Source organism: Gorilla gorilla, chromosome 8 (genome assembly GCF_029281585.2).
Source record: "Gorilla gorilla gorilla isolate KB3781 chromosome 8, NHGRI_mGorGor1-v2.1_pri, whole genome shotgun sequence".
Lineage (NCBI taxonomy): Eukaryota > Metazoa > Chordata > Mammalia > Primates > Hominidae > Gorilla > Gorilla gorilla.
This window is the reverse complement of record NC_073232.2, coordinates 37,548,619-37,572,908: the sequence shown is the minus strand read 5'-3', so window position 1 is coordinate 37,572,908 and position 24,290 is coordinate 37,548,619. Positions and strand designations below refer to the sequence as shown.

Below are 24,290 nucleotides of genomic sequence, written 5' to 3'. Positions count from 1 at the left end.
GGGGCCAGGGGAACCATGGCACGAGTCATGGGAGGGGGTGGATAAAGCTTGCACAAAACCTTCCAACAGAGCTCCCTGAACAACAACCCTTCCTAAAATGGTGTCGCTTATCCTCCGCTGACAAAGGCCTGATTTGAGCTCTCCCCGGAGGTGGGATGAAGCGAACACATTGCCTTTTATCTCTCCGTCGCTTTGAGAGGGGAAGACAACTGGTACAGAGCGTGGTGGGGAGCCCTGGAGAAGGCACTCTTGAATGAAAGGCATAATCTCCGGCTCCCCCAAACCAGGAGGGGAGGCAGCTTTCATCCCCCACTGCGGCCCGCTCCCTCCGTCCTGGAGGCATCTGAATGGGAGTGGGGAGCTTGGAAGGAGAGGCTCCTGCCGCTGCACAATGCCACACAATATTGCTTCTCTCCAGGAGCCCAGAGGAGGCCATGGACATACAGCATCTGACTTTGAAACCAATTCTCCAATCAGCTATTTAAATAAGAAATATAATCTCATTGAACACCCAGAGCTGTTGGTCTGAGATGCTTCCATTTACAAGGCACGTGAAGAAAGTCCCCAAGCCCTCGGTTTATCAGGACAGCCAGCTTAGGATGACTTACTGGGGGAAAGAGAGGTGCTAGAGAGGGTGGGGAGAGAATTGAAGTTGGCCGTTAGAAATCCAGGCTGTCGACTGCTTCAGGGGTGAACCCATGCCGCACCTGTCGGTGCTCTATGCGGAGGAGGTTGGAGAGGTCTGTGGGTTTTCAGAAAACCATCCGATAGCAGGCAATGCCCTGTAAAGTTGTGAAGGGGGAAGAAGGGGCACAAAGCATTGTCTATCTCTCTTTTGGAAACATTGTTTTGAGTACTGAAGTCATTGCCACAGCATTTTTTTGTCAGAGGCCAAGTGGCTGTTAAGACCCAGTGGGTGAAATTCCCCTGACGAAAACCGGCCCAGCAAGAAGTGGGGACGATAGCCTTGACTGACCCTCCCCTGCCTGAGCTCACGGTCTGCCTCCGGCACCAGCCGTGTTTCTAGGCATTCTGGAGAGGGAGGCTTGAGAGCCTGTGCTGACCACTGTGGGAATCCCGAGAAAGCTCGTCTGCCACGTGCTAGCTTTCAATCTATGTGCAGCTCACTCACCTGAGGCCTCAGTGTTTATCACTTGCAAAATGGGTTGTAAGGACCAGGTGAGCTGAATGTGGACCGTGCCTGACAGGTGGACTGTGCCCCATATAGGATGGATACGATTCTACTGTGATGATGGCACACTCCGTCTCACTCACAACTTCGGGGAACATGGCCTGCTCAGGTTCTGGCATGTCATTTCTGGTCAGCAGCCCCGCCCCTCCTTGCCCTGTCCTGTTCTGCCCAATTCTGCCCCACTCTATCTTGCTCCCTTCGAAATCTATGGTGCTGATGACCGCCTGTGAGAGGCTGGGAAGGGGAGTGTCCGTTTGAGCTGGAAGGCTGCCTGGAGGAGGTGTGGCTTGAACTGGGGTTGAGCAGTGGGGAGGATTTGGAGAGCGGAGGAATGAAGGAGAGCGGAGAGCAGAGGCTTGGAGGTAAGAACGAGCAGAGAGGGAGGGCTGGGGAAGCCAGTCTGCAGGGAGGGGAGGGGAGGTGAGGTGCTGTGCTGGGGAGAAGGAGGGGAGAAGGATGGGAGGTGGTGGAACCCTGCCACTCCTTTCTTGGTTGCTTTGCACCCATCTGACGTCCTTGCTGGTCAGAGGATGAATCTGGCTAGAGTGGAGCAGAACTGAAGAGCAGAGCTGTGCAGCCCTGGAAGCATTCTAGAGACCAAGACCCTCAGGGGCAAGGGCCGGGTGCTCACTCAGTCACACCGTGGATCAGCAGCAGGGCAGAACCCCACCCTGTGCCTCCTGTCTCTTTCTCCCGTTATAACAGCTAGCTCTGATGAGCACCTACTGTGCGCCAGGCACTGTTCTAAGTCTTGGTGTGGGTTTCCACAGTTAGTCCTAAGACAAGCCTGTCAAGTAGGGAGCATTGTTATCCCCATTTTAGAGACGAAGAAGCTGAGGCCTGGAGTAGTCTTGAACCTTGCCCGAGGTCACACTGCCAGGAAGAGGTAGAGCCCACAGGCCACCAGCATTGAGCTCCTTTCTGACCTCTTATCTTTGGGGAAGGTTGGCCCAGTTTCCTTCTCCTTTCCTGAAGGAGCGTGTGCGTCCTTGCTGAGACCGGGAAAGGAGGTCTCAGCTTCATTTGGTATTCCCTCCCTCCTTAGTAAAGCACCTAAGTGCCTTCTGCGCTCCTGGAATGTCAGGGACCATCAGCAAACATCAGTGAGGCGGGAGACGAATGCCCCCAAACCCGTGCCCCATGGTGCAGGAAGGGCTGGCTCACTCGGCTGACTTCCATTAAACATTTGATGCATCACAGAACTGCCGAAAACCATCCATCAGGCCATCCCCCTCCGCCTGCCTCCCTGCCCTGCTCACAGAGGGGGTTCGGCCTCAGCCTGCATTCCCCGGCTCCAGGGAAGAGAGAGGAGAGGGGCAACACCCAGCCATGGCTGTGATGCTAGTAAAAGCACCATGTATTGAATGTCAGTGTGCCCAGGCAGACCTCAGCACATTACAGATTTTATCTCATTGAACCCCATGATCGCTGATAGGTGTGGTTGTTATCGTTCGGTAGATGTGGAACCTGACATCAAAGAGGGCCATGGTCACTCTGAAGGAGCTAGGGCCGCACTGAGCCCAGGGATATGAGTTGAGAGCCCCCTCCACCCTTCTGCATTCCTCGATGGGGTGGAGCAGATCAGGTACCGCACAGCGGGATGGGGCCAGAGCAGCACAGTGCGTTTAGTGATTAGTGACCCGTGGAGGTCAGCCCCGGCCAGGGCAGGTTGGGGGACCCCAGCACAGGGTGAGTTGCAGGACAGCGGTCCATGGGTAGTCCAAGGCACTCTGTCCTTCCCTCCACCCGGTTACTGCAGCCCGACCAAGTTCTCTGGGCTCCCCCCTCTCCCTGGGGACCCCATTCAATCAGGGGCCAGTCTCTTTGGTTCTCCTAGCTAGATGTTCCTGAATTCACAATCTCACCCCCTTTCCTTCCACATCATGGTCCCTCTCGTGAGGGACTGCCCCAGCCTCCTGCTGGTCTCTGGCCTCACCTTGTCAATTTCTTCTCCCCACTGTAGCCAGAGGGATTGTTCTAGAGCCCATGTCTGCCCTTTGGTTCTTCCACTTAAAACTCTACCTGACTGCCTCACATGTGATGGAGCCCACATTCTGCACTCAGCCTGACCTCCCCAGGACCCTCCTGCCCGCCCCTTGCTGGCTGCCCCCATGCTCATGCTGGGGTCTCAGCTGTGCTGTGCTCGCTGCAGGAGAGCCATCCGCTGCTCCTTGGCCGGTGAATTTCTGCTCATCGTTCAAACTCCAATGCAGAGCACCTTTCTTCCAGGGAGTCCCCCCGATAAGCTTTGTATGCTTCATCCCAACCAGCACAAACCACACTGTCCCATTTGCTTCCCTGCTTGTCTGTCACCCTCTATTGATCATCAGTTCCAGGAGGGCAGCGAATGTGCCCCCTTCCCCACTGCTCCCCTAGAGTAACATGGGGGCTGCTCCACAGCAGGCCCTCCAGGAATGGATGGCTGCATGATGAATGAATGAATGATGCCTGATACGGCTAAGACAGGAATCCCCCAAGGTGCAACAAGGGTCGGGGACTCAGACGCAGGTGGCAACCTAGCAGGGGGGAGGTGATGTGGTGTTTGGAGTTTAACTGAACCCAGTGCTTACAAGCTGTGTGGCCTCTGCCTGCCTCAGTTTGCTTGCATGCAACATGGGTATAATGACAACTCCTTTACTGAGAATTTGTCATGAGAGGCCCTGGAGATAATACCTGGGCAGTGCCCAGCTCTGTGCTAGGCACAGAGGAGGATAAGGTGGGGCTCCCTCTGGGGCTTGAGGCCAGGGTCAGGCTGCAAGCCTCTCTGAGACAGCATGTGGGGCTGACCTGGCTCTGCAATCAGGTGGACTGTGAGTCCTGAGGCTATAGTCTAGGCATACAAGAGGAGGCAGGGGCAAGACACTCCCCACGCTCCTCTGGGCTGGCCTCAGCATGCCAAGGCTGGGGTCACCATTAGCTCATCCTTCCTTTGAATGGAGCCAATGGCAATCAGGAGGACCGTGAGTCTTGGAGCTATAGTCCAGGCACACAAGTGGGGGCAGAGGCAAGGCATTCCCCACACCCCTATGGGCTAGCCTCAGCATGTGGAGGCCGAGCTTTCACCACTAGCTCATCCTTCCTTTGAATGGAGCCAAAGTTAGAACTGGGCCACACTGAGATTACCTGCGTGGGGAAGCAGAGGCCCAGAGAGGGTTTGGAATGTGGGTGCGGGTGAGGGAGGTGGGATGTGGGGAAGAACCACCATTTATTAGTTACCTACTAAGGTGTGGGAGGCACTGGCTTTAATGACAGTCAGGCACCCCCAATTCCTGGATGTCTGGCCATGGGCACATTGTGTAAAATGGGTATGAAATAGCACATATCTAGGTGGTTGCCAGGAGGGCAGGGGACGTGGTACAGAGGAAACACCCAGTACCCAGTGCCAGCCACGGTAAGTGCCCGCTAACTGAAGCCCACTGTGGAAACTTTGGGGTGCCTCGGTCTGGTAGGTATGATCCCCGTTTCCAGAATAGGACAGGAGGCCCAGGGGGGTGAACGGAGGAACTCAGGGCCACGCAGCCACTAGGGACCAGAGGGACAAATGACCTGGCCCCAGGCTTGTGCTGAGGTTTTGGCCACGGGGACCACATATGGCAGGGTAGTATTTTTCTCATCGCCTTCACGTCGCGTTTCTTAATTTAAAGTGGGAAATTCCATATTGGGTGCCTCATCAATCATTTTTGTGAGCTCAGCTCCATGGAAAGCACAGAAAACATTTATATTTGCAGCTCAAACTGTCGAAAATGTAAAACAATTTAAATAATATTAACATTTTAACAGCCTCCACTCACAGCTCTGTGAAATTAACCATTATCTCTTGGAGTAGTTGTTAAAATTCAGCCGTGGGTAAGTGGTGAGACCCATGGACAGCGTGTTTGGGGGTGAGAGGAAAGGCCAGGGGGCCACCCGTGTGAGCTCCCAGGGGCTGGTCCCACCCAGGCCTCCTGGCCATTCTGCCAAGCCTGTGTCCTTGCTCAGGGGACAGACTCCTGTGGCAGGGACTGTGGCTCCTTGTGTCTCAGATGAAGACCCTCCAATTGGGCGGGGTGCTGGAGGCCTAGAGAGAAACACGGCACTGACTCTGTCCTTAAGGGACCCCGGTGGTGGGGAGAGGTGACTGGCAAAATGCACACTGGTGTGGGATTTGTGCTATACACAAGAAGGGAGTGCTGGGGTGTTGGGGGCACTGAGGGGAAGTCAGGAGCACCTCCTGGAGGAACCTGCATCTGAGATGATTCCTTGTGGTAGGCAGGCACTATGTGAGGGAACGGATCGTCTCCAAGGCCTGGCCTTGCTATAAACCTCAAGAGCCTAAGAGGGCCTGCCTTTTGTCCCAGGCAGTGAGAAAGAAGGGCCTGCAGAGAGGTGCTTGTGGGTGGTTCTGTTAAGCTCCACACACAGATTGGGGATGGGTTCACTTGAACAGGGATGCAGACAAGGGGTGGGCACTTGCTGGGCTGTTGGGTGGTCCAGGAGTGATGAGCTTGAAAAACCAAGACTCAGGGAAGAATGACGTTATTTTCAAATAACAAGAATGAGACGACTTTTCCAATGGCTTCAGCAGGATGAACTTCGGCTTTGTGGGCAGATGTTATAAGGTGATAGTACAGTTTCTTTCCTACTACATTTTCTTTTCTGTTTTGAGTTGAGTTCTTGCTCTGTTGTCCATGCTAGAGAGCAGTGGCATAATTATAATTCACTATAGCCTTGAACTCCTGGGCTCAAGTGATCCTCCCACTTTGGCCTCCCAAAATGCTGGAATTACAGGTGTGAGCCACTGCGCTCAGCCCTACATTTTCTTACCTATTCCTTCTTTTATTATTATTATTATTATTTATTTTTTCATTTAATCTTGCTCCTTTTAATACCTATTCTTCCTTCTGCTTTCCCATAGGGTCATGATACAGTGATCAATAATGAAATGGTGAGCTCCCCCCGTTGTCAGGGGTGTCAAAGACATGTTGGGTGACATCAAGGACTAGTAAAAAGGGATTTCTGCATCGGACCTTTATTCAGCTCCACTGTGGGCCAGGTCTTGACTAGACGCCACCTCCTTGGAAAAGAGCCAGACCCAGTCGTTGCCTTTGAGGGGTGTTATAGACTGAATTGTATCCACTCCCCAAATCTGTATGTTGAAGCCCTAACCCCTAATATGACTTTACTTAAAAATTAGTAAATGAGGTTGTAAGGGTGGAGCCCTAACCCGATAAGACTGGTGGTGTCCTTATGAGGACAGGAAGAGACAGTAGAAAGCTCACTCTCATTCTGTGAGCACACAGAGCAAAGGCCATGTGAGGACACAGCAAGAAGGTGGCTGTTCACAAGTCAGGCGGAGAGCCCACTTCAGAACCAACCCCAGTGGCACCTTGATCTTGGACTTCTAGCCTCCAGAGGGGGGTAAAGAAATGTCTATTGTTTATAGCACCCAGTTTGTGGCATCTTGTTATGGCAGCCTGAGCTCACTAGTACAGGGGGTTCTTAGGTGAGGGATTTGCTAAGGTTGCTGACTGTAATACAGTACCATACAGGACAGAAGTGTGCACAGAGAAGGGAGTGCCTGGCTCAGTCAGGTGGGCATCAGGGGAGGCTACCTGGAGGAGGTGGTGGTGCAACAGAATAAAGAGAATCTGGTCATGAAGAGAGGAGGAGGAAGGAGGGGAAGCAGAGGTGGGGGGGACAAGGTGCAAAGACACAGAGGTGTTAAAAGCATAGGTTTGGGGACACCAAGAAGAATTCTATATGATTGGAGAGCAGGGTTAGAAGAGGATTTGAGAGGAGAGAGGAGGCTGGGGCACAGGTGGGTCCACCGACGAGGGAGGACCCTTCTTTATCTTTCTGAGAAGATGATTTAGAGACTCCCACCTGCCAGAGGACTCCATGATCAGTGACTAACTTGCTGTGTGACCTTAGGCAAGTCACTTAACCTCTGCGCACCATAATTCTCTCATTTGTAAAACCGGGCAAAGCATGGCTGCCCTGCCTGCCACCCGGCTGCTTTGTGGGCTCAATAAGCGAGCGCGTGTGAAAGCACTCTGGTGAAAGCCCCATAATAGCGCCACGGAAATGGAAGGTGTTATTATTATGTAACCGCGCTGACTCCCGTCAGAGAGTGTGGAGTCAATTGGAGTCTTGAGGGATGTCAGGGAATTGGCTGCTCTCTGAAGCTTGTCATAGAGACCTGTCTTTTCATTGTACTCCTTTCATATCACTGTTGGCCCGATGAAAGAAGGGGAGAGAATCTTTGATATGTCTAAATATTCCGCTCCCACCAAGACGGGAGGAATTCCGAGGAAGAGCTATTATTAGAGGCTGAGCTGGAGGCAGGCGCCTACGTGGATCAGAGGCTGTCAGTTTGCATAAACAGCCTCCCGCACTTCCCAGGCTGCTGCGGGCCTTGGCACAGAGTAGGTGCCAACCGTGCTGGCTGTATTGCAGTGGCACTGCCCAGGCAGGCAGAGGACCAGCTTCTGGTTCCCATTCTGCATCCACTTTGCTGGGCAACCCCAGAGCCAGTCACTTACCCTCTCTGAGCCAAGAAAGACGTTATAGTGCTTCCTGATGGTGAGTGCTTTTATGAGCGGGGAAGATAAGATGCTGTATGGTACAGAGATCTGGACAGGCCAAAGAAGTGACTAAGCACAGGCTGCTGACATTTTGGGTATGATGAGGCCAGGGAATTTCCTCTCTGGGAAGGATGCATTAGGATTTGGTTCTTCCTAGACCTTGTGTCAGAACCACCTGGGGAGTTTGAAAAGTCAGATTCCCTGGCACTACTCCAGGCTTAGAATCAGAATCTCTGGAGGTGAGGCCTGGGACTGTCTTCAGCAAGCTCCGTAGTGGTGTGGATGCAAGTGGCTCAGCACTGGTCCGTGCTCCTACATTTACAAAGGCTTGGACCAGGTCAACTGTCTGGGTTGGGGACACTGTGATTCCATGGCAACAGGGCAGGGCACCCTGCCTAGTGCTTGACCCAGTGAGTCCAGCCCTTTCCCTGTTTACTTCTAGCCACACTAAGCCCTCCAGGAGCCTGTGGGTGGGTCCTGGACCCACTAGTCCATGAACTGGGGAAATGATGGTTGTACTCTGGCTCCTGGCCAGCTCCAGCTGGGCATGATGTCTTCCATACCAACCCTATGTAGATTGCCATGCCTAGATGGAGCCTGCCATGTCTGGCTCAAGACTTATAGAGACCAACTGGGGAGGGCTTCTGGCAGGTGAAGAATGGGCCTCTTTGGACTCATTTTCAATGACTTGTCAAAATCACTTGTCAAAGTGCCTTCACTGACAGGGAGCCTCAGAGAAAGGCCTGGAGGTACCACCTGAAAACAGCTCCCTGTTTCAAAGGTGAGGAAATGGGCTAAGAAGGGCCAAGTTGGTTTGTTACTTTCACTAGAACCCTTGTCCTGTTGGATTAACCCTGGGACCTGGGTGAACTTGAAGAAGGCAGAACCTGGTCAGGCGTACAGAATTGGAGACTATTTTGTGTTCTAATGCAGGCTGACATCCTGCGGGTAGATGATAGCCTGTCCCTGGCTCTCGTGGGCCTGTTGAATCTCTAGGCTCAGCACATCACAGTCCTCCCAGTGCTTGCCTTCCCTCCACTACCACGACAACTGGCTACCAAGGAAGAATAAGAGCAGCGCTTCTTGCCTTGACTGCCCACTAGAGTTTCCTGGTGCACTTCAAAAAATCCTGATACCCAGCCACACCCTTGACCAATCAAGTCAGTATCTCAAATGTGGGACCCAGGTCTCAGTAAATATTTTTAAAGCTCCCTAGTGATTTCATTGTGAAGCTAAAGGGAGAACTGCTACTTTAGAGTGGTGATTCTCTACAGGGGGTGATTTTGTCCCCTAGGGGACACATGGCAATGTCTGGAGACATTGTTGATTGTTACAACTGGGGGAGTACTACCGGCATCTGGCTGGTAGAGGCCTGGGATGCTGCTAAACACTCTAAAGTACATAGGACTGCCCCTACCACAGAGAACCATCCAGCCCCAAATGTCAGTAGTGGTGGGATTGAGAAGCCCTGCTTTGGATGAAATGGGGGAGGTGACCTTGCTCACCGTTCAGCCTTGCAGGCTGACCATCTCCCTCTTACATCTTCCCAGCCCCCTTTGAAGGGAGCCTCTCCCAGCGTGCTAAAAGTTTCCCAGTGGGTGTGAGCAGCTCTCAGCGTATCAGCCACTTGGGTTTTCTGCCATGTCCAATACCAGTCATTGAGACAACCATCAAAATCACAATGATCTTTCACCTTTACTAGATGAAAAGCTAAGGCAAACTGCTCTCAGATGAAATGGAGGGGGTAGAAGCCTGGAGCAGTGCCTAGAGCTGGAGGGATATGATTCAGATGCATGAAACAAACATCCCCAGATCAAAGTTAATTTCTTCCTCCTGTAAAGAAGTCTGTTGGTGTGGAGCCCAGGGCCGGAATGACGGTTCATGTGTCAGGGACCCAGGCTCCTTCTGGCTTCTTGCTCCCCCATCCTCAGCACACAGGCCCCCGCTGAGGTCCAAGAGGGATGTTGGAGCTTTCAGAAGGACTATGCTTTTCTTCTCCTTCCAGGACTGATGGAGGCACCCAGCCCTCCTGATACTTCCGTATGGCTCATATAATAATCCTGTGAGGAACAGAGAGTAGGTGTCATATCCGTCCATTCTACAGATGCATAAACTGAGGCTCAGGGACTTCGAGTATATGTCAAGTTAGAAGTGGAATTCAGGACTTCTTCCAGCTTTCCTAATGGTGGTCTTTCTCCTGCAGGGGACTGAGGGGGACACACCCCTTCCTCATCTAAGCCTTTTACATCTCAGATCTGTTGAATTTTTCTGACTCCTTCAAGGCAGGGCTTGCCTACACATATGGTGTTTACCCCCTGAGTTTAAGTGACATTATGGCTAGATGACATAAGACAGTGGCTTTTTCTTTTTTGAGACAGGGTCTTGCTGTGTTGCCCAGGCTGGAGTGCAGTGGCATGATCATAACTCACTGCAGGCTTGAACTTCTGTTCTCAAGCGATCCCCCTGCCTCAGCCTCCGGAGTAGCTAGAACTACAAGTGCACGCCACCATGCCTGGCTAATTTATTTATTTATTTTTACTTTTTGTAGAGGCAAGGACTCACTATGTTGCCCAGGCTGGTCCCAAACTCCTGGCCTCAAGCAATCCTCCTGCCTTGGCCTCCCAAAGCATTGGGATTACAGGCATGAACCACCGTATCTGGCCTATGGTGGCTCTTAAGGCATTCTAGACCAGCAACATCAGAATCAACTGGGAGCTTGTAAGAAATATAGATTCTTGGGCCGGATGTGGTGGCTCATGCCCAGCACTTTGGGAGGCCGAGGCAGGCAGATCACTTGAGGTCAGGAGTTCAAGACCAGCCTGGCCAACATGATGAAACCCCATCTCTACTGAAAATACAAAAATTAGCCAGGTGTGGAGGTGCATATCTATAATCCTAGCTACTCAGGAGGCTGAGGCAGGAGAATTGCTTGAACCCAGGAGGCAGAGGTTGCGGTAGCCAAGATCACACCACTGCACTCCAGCCTGAGGTACAGAATGAGACTCTGTCTCCAAAAAAAAAAAAAAAAAAGAAAGAAAAAAGAAATACAGATTCTTGCAGCCATCTGTTTGAACAAACCTCTGTGTGGTTCTGAGCCCTGCCCTCTAAGGTTTGAGAGGCTCTGCTCTAAGCGATCCTGGAGACCGCTTTGCAAATCCCAGTCCTAGAGAGGCCATGTGAATTGCCAGAGGCTGCAGTCAATCCCACACAGGAAACAGCTGGAATCCCAGGACCCCAGCCAGGACCTGTATAGGACTTAAGGCCAGGGCTAGGTGAACAGGCTTTATTAGCAATGGTAAGCTCAGCTGCTGAGACAAAAATCAGCCAAATCAGTAGCTAGAAAAATAATGTCCAGGTTGCAGGCTGTCCCGGCCCTCACAGTCTTCCAGGGGCCCTCTTTCTGATTTCTCTCTGATCTTCTCATAGGGCATTGTCCTCATCTCTCTTGTGCACACTGTGGGGAGGGAAAAGGGACCCAGGACGTTCTTAATGTGCCAGACTGGAAGCAGCAGACATCACTCTCACAGGCATTCCAGACCTCAGTCATGTACACAGGAGGCCAGAAATACTGTCCAGCTAGACAGCCAAGGCCCAACTACCTCTGACCCCCGATTGCCCACCCTTCTCCTCACTTACTACGTTCTGGCCACTGTTCCATCCAAGGGCCCACACTCTTCCTACCTCAGGCCTTTTTGCAGGTGCTGTTCCCTCTGCCAGAAACGCTTTGCCCACCCTTGTCACCTTCCCTGACCAGCCTATGAGCAGTGAATGCTCTCCTTGGTATTCTCTGTCTCAGCCTCCTGTTTGTTTCCTTTGCTGGGATATGACTTGAGTTTGCATCTTTGTCTGATTACTCAAAGATCTTGGGCCCATTTCTTCCACTGGCTCTAACCTAGACCTGTGGCATCAGAATCACCAGGGGTGCAAATTCTCCAGCTGCACCCCAGATCTACTGAATCAGAAACCATGGGGGTGGGGTCCACTAATCAGGGTTTTTAAAAACCCTCCAGGTGATTCTCATGTACAGCAAAATCAAAAAATAGTTCTCTGAGGCTGGAATCTGGGCATCTTCAGGTCTACATGGCCCATTGGTGAATCTCTATGGAATACAACTGCACCCTCCACTCCATGAGCCTACTCCTTGGACTACAACACGGAGAGAGGGAGTTGGGGAGGTGTGACTATGGGAATAGATGCAGAATTGGCAAAGAAGCAAGACAGACTGACCCCCAGGGAGCATGCAGCAGCCACACGAGACAGTGCATCATGGAGCATTAGGAGGAGGGGAAGAGAGTGGACCATAAGCATCAGAGGATGGAACTCCTGGTCAGGAGAAGGGAGGTGAAGTGCCGGTCCTTCCACCACTAGCTGGGCAACTGGGGCAGGCTCTCTCTCTTGACCTCAGTTAACACAACTCTAAAATGGGGCAATAGTGATACTTCACAGCCTTTCTCGATTAAACAAAACAATGTGTGAAGAGTGAGATCAATGAAACTCCTAACTGCCTTTTACTGAGCACCCACTATGTGCCAGGCCTGGGCCAAGCACTGTGTGATTTCATCTTCACATCAGCCTTTTGAAATAAGTTCTAAATCACTTCCAGTTTGCAGATGAGAATGCTGAGGCCTGAGCTCTTCAGTCACTTGCGTAGGGGTAACACCAAAGCAGTAGCTGGCAGGGCTGGGTCGAGGTGAGAGGACATCAGTGCTCTTATTCTGCCTGACAATGAGCTGTGTTCTGTTCCTCATCGCTCCCCCAGCACAGCCAGTCAGGAAGGCAAGAAGTGCTGCTGCCCAGGCCTTTGGGTGTGTCTGCTCCTCGGCCTTTGAGGACTCATACAGGAAGCAGGCTTGGTGCATGCTTGTCAAGTGGAATAGAACCAAGGGAGAAGACAGCGCCCTCAGCCTAGCCCCCCAGGGAGGTCCACTGCACAGTGCCATCAGAAGTGGTTCTGCCTCTGCAGGGCCTGGTCCCACCTGTCTCACCATGTCAAGGCTGGGCAAGGCTGCCTGGCTAAGGGGAATGCATTGCTTCCCAGACTTGTGCATAGTCGTGCCCACCTAGCTGTGTTGTAGGAGTCAGAATCAGGTGTGCAGAGAGGCAAGCAGGGCTCTTGCCTTTAGCGGATGCTCCATTGAGAAGTTGTTCACGCATTCGTTCATTCTTGCCATCCTCAGCATGTTCACTGACCCGCAGTAAGAGATGATGCCATCTACCAACCTCAGCATCCTGTGTAATATTTAGACACATCAATGGCTAATTTTAATGCAAAATACTGGGGGCAGGGCAGTGCAGAGCAGGGACTACTTCTGCCTGAGGATGGAGTAGGGGACAGTGGAGGCTGCAGGGAGGCTTCAAAGAGGAGGTGACATTTACCCAGCATCTTTAAGAACATTACCCCTCACTCTCACCTGTTCTTACCCTGCCGTTTGAACTCACCCAAGCCTCCCACTACCCCTCACACACCCATGCACATATGCATAGCACCACAACTGTTAGCCAAACCCCTGCACCAGCACCAGCGAAGTTCCACCTGCATGAAGTGCTTCCTAGGTGCTGGTGGAGGCCATCCAGGTAACCCATGGGTCAAATTCCACCTCGAAATGAATTTTGTTTCATCTCACAGTATTTAAAATTTTAAACTTCAACACTTTATGAGCCAGAGATTGCATACTAATAGTTCAGAATTTTCACTTTCTCTAGAAAAATGAGAAGTCTCTCCAGCCCCAATGATGGCAAGCACCCTGGAGCTGAGGGGGATGAGTGGCGGCTGTGCCCTTTGGACAGATGAGTGTGCTCCAGTCCTGGGCTCTCCACCTGCTGCACACATCTGGAGTCTACCTGGGCCGGAGAGACACTTGATTTTAAGACCTCTGTGTCTCTCTCACTGGGTCCTGTGGAATTTGCCCAGGAATGGCTGTGAAATACCCCTACTCCTTTTGCTCCCATTAAAAGGGGGCATATCAGAATGGGAGTGGCAGTTGTAAAAGTAATAAGTCATTTACAATAATCAGCATTTATATGAAACGACTGTGACACATCTCCCACATGACTGGGTCACCTGCATGTGATGTGACTCCAGGGCTCTTAGCGCAAAGCGTCATGGCAAACTATGCCTGGCTCTAACTCTCACTGGCATTTTGGGGGACATCAAAGCTCAGTACAGACTCTGCCCAATCAATATAGAAAAAAAGTAAAACTGATTAGAAAGGCGACGACCTCCAAGGGCAACTATGTGCCTGTTCCCATTTGCCCTGACAATACTTAACGCCTTTACCAAAGAGAAATCTTCTGAGCTTGAGGCTGCATGTTTTTTGAATCCCAGATATACATATACATATATATATATATATGTGTATATATATATATGTATATATATGTGTGTGTGTGCGTGTATATATATATATATATATATATATATATATATATATATATTTAAATCAGGCAGCAGCTCCCAGTTTTCTCATCTAGGGGTAGCTTGTGGCCAAGAGGAAAGAGGAGTTGTCTGTGAGACAATTTTTTCCCTGGCTTTCCTTTCTAAAGTCACCCCTGAGGGGATGATGCTGGCAGTGGGAGAAGGAAGAAGGGGAGAGGGAGAGCTCCAAGAGAAACAGGAGTAGGGAGAAAAGGTGCTTCCTGGCCCCTGGAGATATATCCAATGGGTGCAGGTTTTGTAAGTAGTGGGACCCCAGCTTTCCCTGCAGCAACCCAGGAGGAACGGCTGGGTGATTTCCAGCAACCCTGAAGGTTTCCAGCCCCAGTGTGGGACAAAAGCAGAGTGCAGGGCACCTAAAAAGACTAAGGCTGGGAACAGCGATTGTTTCTGAAGTAAGCAGAGGGGTCCGAGGACCCGAGGTCTTCCCAAAGCCTACATTTTGTGTAAGACTCTGTGACCTTCACATAATTTTTGCCTGGGGGGAAGAGCACCTGGCCGTGATGCACTAGGGTTACGTTTCCAGGGAGCATTGCAGAAGGAGGGCTCCAGAATTCAAAGCTACAGTGATTTATGGAAAAGGCTAAATGGGATTCTTCCTGTAAGCTTGAGTTTGTAGACTGAGGTTCTTGCCCCCAGAGTAGATATTGAGGCAGATTAGTTCCAGAATTGGGTTACGGTGTTCAGAGATGGCTAATGTGTATTGTCTAGAGGGCCAACTCAGGCCAGGAGGGGCTCTCTAGGGCTTTGTGTTAAGAGGGATTCTGAGGCAGTCTTGGCTGGGTGGGGGGAAAGCAAGCCTTTATTGATTAGTGAGCTGTAGCATGGATGTGATTTTTGGTCTTATTTAACCCTTTCATTTTATAAGCAAAGTAATTGAGGACTGGAAGAGTTAATTTGGCCTAAGATTGGGGCAGAGCTGGAACCAACCAAGAACTTCTGATGCTAGTGCTTGTGAAATCCTGACAAGATAAGAAAGTAACAAGGAGGAAGGAATTCTAGGTGGGGGAGAACAATTGCTCTGGGAGACAGCTCATCAAAAACAACCTGCTAGCACAACATCCTGTTCCCAAAACCCTGTTCCACATGTAACCTTTCCAGCACGACCTTATAAAACTTCCCTCCAGCCCCTTTGCAGACAGCCCTTTCTCTGCTGTGCTGCCCTTTGCACCCTTGCAACCCTTTCTCTAATATATTTGCCTTTCTTTACCTATGACTGTCTTGGTGAATTCCTTTAGTGCCTGCCACACCAGCCCCAGCCAGTTGCACCCATGGCAGTGCTCTTTAACTGACAAAAATTCAGTGAGCATTTTTCATACCCTATTTTGTGCTGGTTTGTGTTAGGTGGTGGGGCAGTTCAAATATAAAAATATTAAAAACATGGTATTAACTGCCTACCATAACATTTCTGATGCTCAGGAGACTATTACATGACTAATATTTATATTAGAGTATATTAACAGCTTTTGCCTAAACCTCAGCATTTTATGAACTAGTTCAATACGGTACTCCACAGGGGGAGCCTCCTTGCAGTCAATCAGGGACCCAGGTTCTTTCTATCTTGTAGCTCTGCCACCTCCCAGGGCCACATGGTTCTCTGCCTGCAGATGAAGAAGTGAGAGCGAGTGTGGAGGACTGTGTGGACAGTTTCTGGGCTGAGCTGGGTACATGGCTTCTACCCCGTGGTCTATGGGCCAGAACTTAACCACCTGGCCACACCTACCTGCAAGGGTTGCTGGGAATGTAGGTTCATTGTGTGATGATGGGAAAAGAGAAGGGGGCTTGAAGAAGATTTGCCATGCCCATTTTAAAGAGGAGACCGAGACTCAGAGATTTAAGTAGCTTGCCAAGGGTCAACCAGCTAGTAAGAGGCAAATGCAGAATTTATATGAGTTTGCTAAGGCTGCCACAACAAAAGTACCACACACTAGGAGGCTTAAACAATAGGAATGTATTGTGTCATTGTTCTGAAAACCAGAAGTCAGAAATCGAAGTGTTAGAAGGTACAGTTCCTCTTGAGGGTTGAGAGAAAATCTGTTCCATGCCTCTCCCCTGACTTCTGGTAGCCTTAGGCACTCCTTGACTTGTAGATGGCATTCTCTGTCTTCACCTTGTCTCCCCTCTATGTGTTTCTGTCTTTGAGTCCGAGGACACCAGTCATACTAGATTAAAGCCACCCTAACAGCCTCATCTTAACTTGATCATGTGCAAGAACCCTATTTCCAAATAAGGTCATATTCACAGGTACCAGGGCTAGGATTTGCACATCTTTTGGGGTGAACACAATTCAGCCCATAACAGAATTCAAATGCAGGTTTTTCTGCAGGTCATAAAAGGACGTGATGAGTCAGCCTGGAGGATTCAAAGAAGGCTTCCCAGAGAGACTCATGTTCAAGCTGGGCACTGAGGGTAGATCAGGAGTTCTCCAGGTGGAAAAATGGGTAGGGGATTCTGGAAAGAGGCATGAGGTAAGTCTCTGTTCATGTGCACAAAAGAAATAACCTGCATTTCTTTTTAGACATCCTAGAATTCAGTTGTGGAACGAATTCATACAATCTTTCTCCTTTAAGTTTAAATTGGCAGGGCCTATCTGCCCAATTGAGGCAAACATTAAATATATGTGGAGTACCACTTTGTGATAAGCCATATGCAATGCCCTGGGGACTCAGAGGAGAATCAAACAGAGTCCCTGCTGCCCTGGAGCTTACAGCCCAGGTCAGCATTCAGTGAGCCTACATGAAAGATAACTAACGAAATGAGAATAAGACACATATGTCATAAGTCTGAAGTAAGTGGGACAGATAGAAAGTTTTATTGCCATTCACAGGAGAGGGACAGCTTGGTGGCCTGGAGCAACCATGGAAGGCTTCCTGGTGGCAGACTCTAGGACTGGGATTTGATAGAGGGCTTGGATATGGCAGTGGGTAAGGGCTGTGGCATTCTAGACAAGGAGAACAGCATAGCCAGGACTGCTGGAAGCCAGGCTGGGGTTGGAGAATGGCAAAGTCTCGAGTGCCAGCCCAGGAGGTTGGGTTTTATGCTAAGGGCCCTGGTTTCACCACCTGGCTGCTGTCATTCTTCTGCTGGTGGGCAGAATGCATGTGAGCCTGCACCACTGGAGCTGCACCCAGTTTGGCCAGCACTGTGGCACATCCTGATGACACAGACCCTGGGGCCTGCAGGGACCAGCAGGGGTGGTAGGAATGGCTCCTGCATTTGGGACAGGTGCCAGGAGATGACTGTTAGGGCTGCGGCTCCAGTGACTAGATAAGAACAGACATCAAAAGCAGGCAATTGCTGTTCTTCCCACAAAGGGCACCCTGGGAGGGGTGGCCCTGCTAAGAGCTCAGCTCAGCGGTCTCCCTGTGGGGGGCCGGGGATGGCTGTGTCATGGCTGCAGCCCCCAATTCACAGTTATTAAGCTAAATGACTGCCTCCCAAGCACAGTGGCACCAACCCTCCATCAGTTCACAGACCTCCCTGGGAGCTCTGCTTTCATCCCTCAGCGCCACCTCGCCTCCCTCCCTGGCCTTCAGAAGGTGGAAGGGCTGCTCTTCCCCACTGGCTGGGAAGGGAGAAGGTCTTCCTCTCAGGGAGGGAGGAAAGAGTTGATTAAGACAAACCCACAGCAATGCCTCCTCTCCCAGAGTCCCTGGTGTGAGGGCAGAGGATGCAGGTAGAGTCCTGGGCTGCACAACAGGTGCCTGGTTCTAGTCCTGGCCCAGCACTGATCCACTGGGGAAACCTGGGCCAGTCATTCCTCCCTCTGTCTCAGCTTCCTCTCCAACAAATGGGGAAAATGACATTGATGGTGTGGATAAAATGTTTTCTTACTGGATAAGAAAGAGCTTTCAAGACAAACATTCTGCCTTTTGAGTGTTTTGGAAAATATATAAGCAATACAATTCTAGTTTTTCAAACAAACCTAGTAAGGAAGGGGTGACTCAGGTCAGCAACCCTCCTACTGGCACGAAGGGTCCCAGAAGTAAACAGTCTCTGACTCCATCCCATTTGTGTGTTTACAAATCTTAAATTACATGATCAAGAACCAGGGACCAGACAACCAGAACCTAGCCGTCACCAATTAAGAAGTCAGGATTAAGGACTCGTGGACTGATGGTAGATGCCAGTGGAAATGCTAATCCCTGTGAACCTTTCCAGGAACACATTGATACAGTGAATGTTTTCACTCAGCCAAGAAAGGCTCCTTGAAAGCTCAGCTCTTCTAGGAAGGCCTCCCAATTTCTCCTGTGCAACACTGCATGGGAGGGGTTTGCTAGTGTGTCTGTGTCTTTCCTAGATGTGAGTGCCTCTGGCTTGGAAACCACATCATTCCTGTGCCCCCAGAACCTGGCACAGGGCCTGGTGGGAGTAGGTGGTCAGGGAGCAAATGTGAATCAAAATTCTGTCTGAGCCGCTGCCGGGGCACATCAGTGATGTCCAGCAGCATCAGGCACTGTAGGGGATGCTGAGGACTGGTCTGATTATTGCTCCAAACGTGTGCCCTGGAGGAAAACGGAGAGTGGCTAACAGGGTTGGGCAGTGTGGACAGAAGGTGGGCATGTGAGGGACTCCAGGAAGGGGGTCGGGGGGCTTCTCAAGAGAGGCACTTGGCTTGGACTTTGAGGGATGGGCAGGCATTAGGCAGTTGGAGGAATGAGGGTATTCCAGGGGAGCAGAAACATGACTGAGTGCCTGGAGACTGCCAGGAACTTTATGAAGCATGTCCCGTTCTATCCTTCCCACACCGGTGTGTAGACAATATTATCTCCATCTTGCAGACGAGGAAGTGCAGGCTTTGCAAGCCTAGGTGATTTTTTTATGTTCACACACAGAGGTGGGTTTGAGTTCAGGTCTGTTCATCTAATGGGGACACTAGGACATGGGCAGAGACAGGAGAGGGTGTAGTCAGAGAGCAGAGGGGGACTAGGAAAAGGGACAGGCCAGAGACACTATGGGGCCTCTCCTTTCCAAAATAATTTCTCAGATCTCATATTTGGCCCTGGGGCTTCCAGCCTGATAGGTTAGATTTTGCCCCCATCAGACAGTAAGGAAACTAAGACTTAGAAAAGGGATGTGTTTTGCTGCTCTGCCAGAGATGGTTTAGGATAGGTACAGACAAAAAGGGGTGTCTCCACCAGGATGTCAGCTCTGCAAGGGTAGGGCTGCACTGGCTTGCTCAGCATCACACCTCCAGGGTCAGAGTAGAGCCTGAGTCACAGCAAGCGCACAGTAAATGTTGCAAAATGAACATGTGAATAAATGTAGGGGACTTCCAAGGATAGAGAGAGACAGAGAGAGACAGAGTATGTGTGTGTGTATGTGTGTATGTGTGTGTGTGTGAGTGACAGTTTGTGTATGTGTATGTGTGAGAGACTGTGTGCATGTGTGTTTGTGTGAGAGAGAATGTGTGTGTGTGTTTTTGTGTGAGAGACGGTGTGTGTATGTGTGTGTGAGAAGTGTGTGTGTGAGACAGAGAGAGACTGTGTGTGTGTGAGAGAGAGACAGACTGTGTGTGTGAGAAAGAGAGTGTGTGTGTGTATTTGTGAGAGAGAGAGAGAGAAAGAGAGAGAGATAAGCTGACAGTGCTGCCTTTAGATGAAAACCTGGATGATCTTAGAAGTTCTCCAAAGGGTGCTTTCTCACCTGTAACACAGAGACAGCTACAGGCAGTGAATTTATTAAGAGCTTGCTCTGTCCTGGAAACTGAACAAGGCTCCAGGGACACAGACACACTCATCACACTAATCCTCTCATGGAGTTTATAGAATTTGTGGAAGACAAACACTCATTGCTCATCCAACAGATGGCAGAGGTGATGGGGCAGCATCCTAGGCCTCAGGGAGAGAGTGGAGAATGAGACAGTCTAGGTCCCTATCCTCAGGAAGCTTACTTTTTTAGTTGGGGAGGACAGAGAATAAATCAGAAAGCAACCAAAACCAAAATGAAAATGAAACCAGAGGTGCCAGATGACCTGGGACAGTGACAATTGCAATGAAGATAACAAAAGAGGGGAAGAGTGATTGGTCTGGGGACTGGTGGAAAGAGGGTCAGGAAAGGCCTCTCCCAGCAGGTGCCATTTGAACTGAGTCCTGCTTGGTGCACCTAAGCCAGATGGGGAAGATTTGGAGAAAGAGCATTTCCAGTGGAGCAAACCGCATGTGCAAAGGCCCTGAGGTAGGTCTGGGCTTGCATTCTGGAGGAATAGAAGGAGGCTGCTGTGGCTGGAGCCCATTGAGTGATCAGGGGAGAGGAGGGAAGGAAAGGGGGCTGAGGTGGAGAGGCGGGACCCATCACGCAGGGCTGTGCCTGGTGGGTGGAGTTTTTGTAACTGCTACAGGAGGGATTTGGTCAGGCTAGCCATAACAGTCCAACATGTAAGTGTTGACACAACAAGGAACTGTACTAATGAAGTGCTGCAAGAGGCTATGAAGGCAAAGTGTAAGATGCCATGGTAGCAATCTTCTCGCCAAGAGGAGAAGCAACAGGACCAGATGGGCTCCTTAAAAGGGACACACTGGAAGGGGGTGAGCGAGGCAGCAGAGACATTAGTGCTGAGGTAGGCTGAAGCCAGAGTTAAGGAGGTGGCAGGGAGGATGCACAAGTGTGAATAGATGGCTGAGTTTCCTTGGATCTGTTAGAATCTGCAGGCCTGGTTGGTCCCAAGACTGTCCTAAGAAAAGGAGGGCCATGCTGGGAGCTGGAAGAAACCTGCAGCAGGTTGGAGGTTGAATGGAGTCCCTTCACAAGTTCTGTCTATTGGAACCTCAGAATGTGACCTTATTTGGAATAAAGGTTCTTGCAGATGCAACTAAGGTAAGGATCTCAAGGTGAGATCATTCTGCATTAGACTGGTCCCTAAATCCAATGACAAGTGTCCTCATACGCAACAGAAAAGATGCTGAGACACAAGGAGGAAGGGATATGAAGACAGAGGCAGAGATCTGAGTGATGTAGCCACAAGCCAAGGATCTCCAGGAGCCCCCAGAAGCTGGAAGAGGAAAGAACGGTTCTCCCCTGGAGCGTTCAGAGGGAGCCTGGTGCTCCTGACACTTTGATTTCAGACTTGTGGCCTCCAGAGCTGTAAGAGGTTGCATTTCTGTTGTGTTAAGCCACTAAGTTTGTGGTAATTTTCTGTGGCAGCCCTAAGAAACTCAGACAATGCCCTGTGAGAAGCCCCAGCTCATACTGCTCCTGTGATTATGGCTCTCTGCTTGGATCTGTTTTGAAGAGCTCTGCTCTGTTCCTATTTTGCTGCACTTCCCCCCTCCTCTCACCGCCCCCCAACCATCTATATTAGAATAAGATTGAATTTTCTAGCTTGGGTTACTAAGCTTTCAGATCTCGAAAGTGTGGCCATTAATCAGCTGTCATGGGATGTCGTAAACAAGGGGCTTTAAAAACCATGTTTGCTTTTTAGGCTGATAATACTTGGAGGTGAAGCTGGGAGAGTTATACATAATGCATGCATTTTAATGGGCCATGCACTAGAGCCCTCTTTAGTCCGAATGATTCGTTTTAATGTTCAAAATAAATATCAGAGACAATTTGCCAACAAAGCTGATTTTCTCCGCCCGCCATTAACTTAATCTTTATACCTCAGCCTAATGACAGAGGGGCTGGGGGGCAGAAGAAGGGCTTTGGATTGCAAATAAGTGGGGAAAAGCAGTTGGCATGGTCATGAGCCATGGGGTGGCTGCATGTCTCGGATTGTACAGGATAGTCCTGATTTATGCCCAATGTCCTGGAGATATTCTGAGGTTGGTTTGAGTGCTGCTGCCAATATTTAAATGTTTTTGATGGACCAAATAACAAGTTCATATGGTTTAACCTAAATATATAAATAGCTCTTGGTTTGTTTGATAACTTACATGGTTATGGTAAATATGCCCTTTATAGGTGGGGAAACTGAGGCACTGAGAGCCAAAGAGCATTGCCTGGGGACATGGAGCTCCATGGAGGCTGAGCTCCAGGCTCCCTGGGTGCTCCTGCTCCCAGCCCAGGTGATTTCCTCTTGGAGTGTGTCCAAATTGTCACTGCCCTCTCTCTGCCCCAGCTTGTCCAGCTCCTGCCCGCTCTTGGGCTCTCAGCCTCAAGGGCTTCTTGCTGCACCTTTGGAAGGTAAACCTTGAAGGCACTCTTTGTTCTGCCCCAGGTCTCCTGGGGTGGTGATGCTTGAGGAAGGATCAGCAAACCCACTGTCCAAACCTGGGCATGGCACCGTGGTGCATATCAGTCTTGATCACCCCAATATGGAACTGTGGAGACTAATCACACATACTTACAGTTAAGTAATTTTGGATAATTGACACATATTTGGAGTAAGGTATGATCCTTGCTTTTTTGAAGGTTACTGAAGGTAGGATGGGGAAACAAGATGAATATTCCTCCATATTTTGAGGTTGATTTTTTGAATTCACTTATTTTTTTTTTTAAGAGACAGAGTCTTGATCTGTTGCCCAGGCTGGAGTGCAGTGGTCTGATCATAGCTCACTGTAGCCTTGAACTCTTGGGCTCAAGCGATCCTCTTGCCTCAGCCTCCCTAGTACCTGGGAGCTAGAGGTGCGCATCACTATGCCTGGCTAATTTTATTTGTTTATTTTTGTATGGACAGGGTCACTTCACTATGTTGCCCATGCTGGTCTTGAACTCCTGGCCTCAAGTGATGCTCCTGCCTTAGCCTCCAAAGCACTGGGGTTACAAGCATGGGCCACCCTGTCCAGCCTGGAATTATTTATTCTTTCTTTTATTCATTTAATAACTATGGAGTCCTCAAGTGCCAGGTGTTCGGCTGAGGTCAGGATAAATTCACCTAAATATCCAGATTTCTGGCATTCTGGAAAAATGGTCATATTTGGCCCCCCACCCTGCGTTCTTGCCTGGCAGCTCTTGGCTGGCACTGAGCTGTGGCACCCTCCCAGCCTCCCTTCACATAGCCCATATTATTCTCCTCTGTGCCACCTGCCTGGCACCAGCAGGCACTTGAGTTTGGTAACACTGGTTGATCTCTGCCTCCTATATACCAAAACTGGGCATATAGTAGGTGCCAGAAAAATTCTTGCCATTTGTTGCATGAAACTGACTCCAGATGGTTCTCCTTAAAAGGTCCTCATCTTCCTTCAAATACTTCCACAGCTCCATCCATGTGTTCTGGAGGAGAACAAGTGCTAGCTCCTCCATGAGTGAGCTCAGCTTGGAGAGGGGACCCTGATGGGCCAACACCCAACCTGGGCATCCTAGAAGTGGGTACGCACACCATGGGCACATCAGCCTTGGTGAGAATGCAAACCTGCCCCCCACCCCTGACATCTATCAAAACTTGAAAATTTCATGCTCTTTGGCCCAGGTATTCCAGGGCCACATTCCACAGATGAGTTTGCAAAAGTGCATCAGGATACAGATGCAAGCCTGAGGGTTACAAAATTGTTTGCAGCAGCAACTAGAAACCCCAAAATGTCCATCAGAAGGGCGTAAGTATGTGAGACGTGGTGCTTCCATGCCAACAGCTCTAGGAGAGAATGGGGCAGATATGGAGATATGTGCTGATATGGAGAGATTCAGAGATGCATTTTCAGCAAAATAAAGCAAGGAGCAAAGCAGTGTGTATGAACACATTTTGTGTATAAAAGACAAGTGAAAGCATGGGTTGATGTGAACGCTGGCTCTGCCACTTACCCGCTGTGTGACTTGGGCAAGTCACTTAACCTCTCTGGGAGTCATTACCTAGGCTGTAAACTGCAACTAATAATAGCGTCTCATCAAAGAGTTGCTGTGATGTCTCATGCATTAATATATAGAGAGAGCATGAAAAGAGCTGGGGCCAGAATAAGACCTCTTTGGCTGTTATTATTACTGTATATGCACATATATGTCTTTATATTCTGGAAGAACACAAAATATTAGCAGGAGATAGTTTTGTTATTGAGAGAGGTTTGGAAGGAGAGATCTTTTTATTTTACATCTTTATGAACAGTTCAAAATTTTTATCATAGGCATTTTTAAAACTTTTATTTCAAAATAAGCGAAAACAAATTGACCAACCACCAGGGAGGAATCTCTTTCTGTCTGGGGTAAAGTGGGAGCTGGGAAAGTTAACTGAGGA

At 50.0% G+C, this 24,290-nt stretch overlaps 1 long non-coding RNA gene across 3 annotated transcripts in view; it reads left to right on the top strand.

Annotated features, from left to right (window-relative positions):
- The first annotated feature begins 1,195 nt into the window (after positions 1-1,195).
- The window catches only part of LOC109028494 (uncharacterized), a 151,986-nt gene continuing 128,891 nt past the window's right edge, over positions 1,196-24,290 (top strand). For 2 of the 3 annotated variants that reach the window (XR_010135173.1, XR_002007503.3), the window contains exons 1-5: positions 1,196-1,554; positions 6,087-6,116; positions 16,515-16,656; positions 20,262-20,365; positions 20,830-21,004. This is a non-coding gene — a long non-coding RNA (uncharacterized lncRNA). Of the gene's footprint in view, positions 1,555-6,086; positions 6,117-16,514; positions 16,657-20,258; positions 20,366-20,829; positions 21,005-24,290 lie in introns of all 3 variants that reach the window. The other variant, XR_008669125.2, reaches the window with a different exon arrangement.